The 4,660-nt window shown below is 52.8% G+C and overlaps 1 protein-coding gene across 2 annotated transcripts in view; it reads right to left on the bottom strand.

Moving 5' to 3' along the window:
• The window catches only part of Sec14l1 (SEC14 like lipid binding 1), a 45,011-nt gene extending 43,044 nt beyond the window's left edge, over positions 1-1,967 (bottom strand). Inside the window, exon 1 of one of the 2 annotated variants that reach the window (XM_050140061.1) lies at positions 1,793-1,967. The gene's annotated coding sequence lies outside the window, so the exon portion shown is untranslated. Of the gene's footprint in view, positions 1-1,403; positions 1,727-1,792 lie in introns of those variants that run through there. The other variant, XM_050140062.1, reaches the window with a different exon arrangement.
• Between the last annotated feature and the right edge of the window lie 2,693 nt (positions 1,968-4,660).

Here is a 4,660-nt window from a genome sequence, read left to right as displayed (position 1 = left end):
GGGGGGGGGGGGCGGGGGGGGGGGGGGGGGGGGGGGGAGGGGAGTAACAAGGCATTAAGAAAATGCAGAGGAAGCCCACATGGAAGGATGGAGCCACCCTGGTCTGAGGGGGGGCCCTCTGTCCCCCCCACCCCCGCATCTAGTCCTCCACACCAATGAAATCTTAGGATTCAAGGATTCGATTATTTAACTATGGTCTCTTGAACAACTTCTACAAGGACCCAAACAAAAATAGTAACACATTAAGACATAAGCTTTGGGGATGACACAAAAAGTGGGGAGTGGGGGAAGCAGCTGACATGGGCGGGGGGGGGGGGGGGGGGTGACACCAGACACTGGGCAGGACCACTGTTTCTCAAATTTTGGAATACTTAAGAACTGGTTTTAAAGGGAACTTCCGTTGCTTCCTGTTTCCTAACTCTATGATCCAATTTTAGAGTCTCTCTTCAAACAGCAGGGAAGCTGCCCAGCTTCAGCTGAAGGGGCTCCAAAAACCTCAGTCCCCCTGAAGCCCTGGCCCTGCAAAGGTAATCAATTACAGGCTCCAGCCTGAGGTCAAGGAACCCTCCTTTGCATACAAAATCACTCCAGGGCTTGGCAAGGGTGGCTTTCTCAGTAAACACCCTTGTGTTCAGAGTCAGCTGGAGCGTTTTTGCTCACCTACTTAAAAGAGAGGGAGAAAAACAATAGAAAAAGAAAGAAAAACCCAGAGAGACCGCCAGTCCTGCTAAGGTTCAATCAGCAAAGATGTTATTTTATCTAAACACGATGTAAAGGCCTTCAAAAGTTCAAAACCGAGCATCTAACTATCCCAACTTCCAGCTGTTAAAAAAAAAAAAAAGAACAACAAGCCTACGCTGATATATTTCAGAGAATTGCAATCTATATAGCTGCACTTCTACAATGTTTACACGCTTTAAACAGGTCTGGAACTTTCTCTGCTCCGTGTTTGCTTGGCACAGCACTAGGAAGAAGCAAGCAGGTTAAGCTGGAAAACCACCCTTCCAACAGTTGGAAAACTACAAAGGCTAGTAACTCTGGGTGACCTCAAGCATGCCCGATTCGCCTTTCCTGATTCCATCTCTGTGAGATGATCTTACACTCCCAGCTTTCAAACCATAAGGCCGTCAGCCAAACTCCTCGGTTCTCCTCCAAACTCAAGCCTTCATTAATCTTGATTCAGGCGCTGACGCGTCCTGGAGCGCGGAGATCGCGTTCCACTCACTCTCGTAAACCTTACGATACTGTTGCTCGCTGGGGAATCTAATCATCGTTTACATTTTTTAATTGAGAAAATTAGTTTTCGGGTTATCTCCCAAATAAAAGGAGGATGATTACCAGGTGCTGACGGTTAGGGGAGAGGATGCAAGCACTGCGTGATGCCTGTATTAAGAAACTCTTACCCAAAGTGACTACCCTGAAGGACCAGCTTGCTCGCCAGCTCCCTGAATTCGGGCAGGTTCTCGGTTTGGGGAGCCTGGTCCAGATCCGCTCCCCACGCGGGCATCCGGAGTTGACCACCGCCAAATGGCACGGGAGGCCCGGGCTGCCTCTATTGCATGATGATTGGTGTTTGAAAATCAGCCCAGGGTCGGCCCCGGGGGAGCGCCTCCCAGCAGGCCGGGGCTGGACGGAGGAGGGGGCGGGCCAGATCGGGGCGGCGGCGGCTGAAGACCCGGCCGGATCTGCCGCCCCGGAGAGGGCGAACGCCCGCGGCCACCTCGGCAGAGGGACCCGGCCGGGGGCGGGAACCCGGGCGCGCTCCTAGCTCTCCACGACGACGCGCGCTTACCTCTTGTCAAAAGGACCGGGTCGGGGACGCGGGGCGGCGGGATGCGTTCATGCCGGCGGCTCCGCGGAGAGAGAGCCGTGCCACAGGCTCGGCTGCCGCCGCTAGACCGCCGGTTCCGGGGACGGGGGCCGGGGCGGGAGCGCCGAGGGGCGCGGCGAGGGCTCGAGTGGTTGTTACGGGTGACGGGGAGGGGCGAACCCCGGAAGGAATGCGCGTGCGCACACCAGGCCGCGGGGCGGAGGAGGGAGCGGGAGGCGGTTGCTAGGGAGGGGGCGGGGGTAGGGGACCGCCCGGCTGGTGCCGAACTGCGCCAGCGCGAGCGCCCGAGCAGCGCGTGCGTAGGAGGAGCTCAGGAAGTCATCTGCCCAGAGGCGAAGCGAGCCCCAGAGGCTCCTCCTCCTTGCGTCACGGGGAGGGGAGGGGCGATCGCGATGGGCGGGGCTTCGCAATTGTCAGCCGCGAACCGCGTGGAAAATTCGAATGCGAACCCAGACTGGGGTGCTTCCGCGGTGCTGGAACTTGGACCTCTGAGGGTCTTCAGCTCAGCCGGTTCTCCATCTTGGCTGCTGTGCTCCTGCTCCGTCTGGAGCTTCCCCCATGTTGCTTCCTTTTTTCAGAAGCCTCCTGCACCCCTATGGTACCCTGACCGCATTCTGGCCTAGTAATGGAGATGGGAGCAAAACCGGGCGGAAAGGAGCTGGGTGGAACCCAGGCACCCTTGTCAACCCATCCAGATGGCTGGGAAGTGTCGGGCTGTGGGATGGATGGAGCTAAGGTGAGGGCCCTCGGTGGGGTGCTCGGTATGTCATACTTTCCAGCATCGCCAACTTTAAAACTTGAGAACAACACACAGGAAAGTTTAGGGGCCCTGGGGAGGGACACGTGACTACAAGCGGACTCCTGGCACGTCCACCCACACTACGAAGCTGGTTTTAGAAGCAACACACAACTTCTCCGTCAATGTCTGTGTTGTTCCGTTCACATTCGTCACCCCGGGCGGTTGTCTTTGCATAGAGGAGTTTGGGAATTTCCTTCAGGGCCTGTTTACCCACCACACTGGCCTGTCATTGCTGGCTCACACTGTTTTCCAACTCAAACCATCATTTTCCAGTTTTGCTACCCACGTTACTCAGACCGGATGGTGACGTGTCCCTTGTGTAGGGATCGATTCCCCTTCCTTTGGAAGAGACAGGTTGGTAAGATGAGCCCCTTGGGAGGAGCGAATGACCAGCACCTATTGAGATGGCTTTGTCCAGAGCCCATCATTCTGACTAGTTAGTCTACAGATACACCCACAAATTTACAGGAAATGGAGGATAGAGGGTGGGGCTAAATGACACCGTGGGGAACAATCTGAAAAGCACAGATTTTAGGGATACAAACAAACGTTCTTTATCAAATAATCTCTAAAGAAAGATGAGGGCAAGTCGAATTGACAGATTAAGAGGAATTGGGAAATTCACTTATCCAGACTATGCTCTTAACTGCACTGACTGCTATTCCAGAGGACATGGATTTGATTCTCAGTACCTACATGGCTGCTCATAACCATCTATAGCTCCAGTTTCCAGGGTCCTGAAGCCTCTTCTGCCCTCCTCTGGCTCTGCAAGCCTGTGGTGCACAAGCAAACCTGCAGGCGAAAACATCCGTGTACCTAAAAAGAAATTAAAATAATTTTTAAAAATTAAGAGAGAAATGTGCCTTCAGGGGTACATGCTGAAATATTTTTACGTGAAATGAGATTGATCCTCAGTGGGCGTGGTGGTACATGTTTTTAATCTCACCTTCAGGCAGAAGCAGGTGGATTTCTGTGAATTAGAGGCTAGTCTGGGCTGTGTGGCAAGTTCCAGGCCAGCCAAGGCTGCATAGTGAGATCCTGTCTCCAAAACAAACAAAACCCAACAAAATAAAACAAAACCAGCTGAGCCATCTCACCAGGCTACACTAAAGTAACAATTCCAAATAAAAACATTTGTTTAGATGTAGAACATGCTATATTTGAGAGAGGGTGTGGTCTGCTTTTGTCTGTTTGTTTTGTGGCACTAATGTTCAACCCAAGTTTTACATAGGCCAAGCATTAGCTTGCCACTCAGCTTACAAACCCAGCCCATTTGGTTATTCGGAAATCCACGTGACTGCTCAGGTGCCAAACATCCACAGGGACCTGATGAATGGCTCTGGGGCTTGTGATCTTCTGCACACGAGCCCCGCGTTCTCACCCCCTGTCCACTGGTGACGACTCTCACGGGAGGGAAGCGTGCTGTGACCCCGTTTGGCTGCCCATGACCGAAAGCCAATAGGGAAAGTGCTGCAGTCAGAGACACTGGTATCTCAGCTTGTGTGAATGAGGCCCAGCCAGCCGTCAGCACCTCAGACAAAGGCCAGGTAACCTGCAGGTGGACCAGTCACACCGTACAGGTGTCTGGGTGGGAGGGAAGGTTCCAGGTTCAAGGCTTTCTCCGCTCACTCAAGGCATAACTCGTGACTAAGGTCTAACAGATCTAATAGGACTGGGTTGTGCTTGTGACTTAATGTTTAAGGCAGTGGTCCCCAGTCTTGCTGAGTGAAAGTGAAAGCAAACAGCGAGGGAACTATTAGCTCAGGAGAGCAGTCTGATGTCCTGGGGATGGGGGGAGGGGTCCACCATTATTTGCCAAAATGAGACTCTTGTGCTAGAGTAAATTCTATATAAATCTTGTGAAGCCAACGCTGATGCTCATCATATTAAGTAACAAGAATTTCCATGATATAAAAATGGTAAGTCACGTTGGCACAGGAAGTCTAAGGTCTCATTCCTGAGGACTAAGCCATGTGGATGCAAGGGTCTCGTTGGAATGGCATAGGGACATCTGTCCCCACTGTCTTGTG

This window comes from Alexandromys fortis, unplaced genomic scaffold, assembly GCF_014885135.2.
Source record: "Alexandromys fortis isolate MF-2015 unplaced genomic scaffold, M_Fortis_MF-2015_v1.1 scaffold_39, whole genome shotgun sequence".
In the NCBI taxonomy this organism is placed as follows: Eukaryota; Metazoa; Chordata; class Mammalia; order Rodentia; family Cricetidae; genus Alexandromys; species Alexandromys fortis.
The sequence above is the reverse complement of the archived record's forward strand: the minus strand, read 5'-3'. Positions and strand labels throughout refer to the sequence as shown.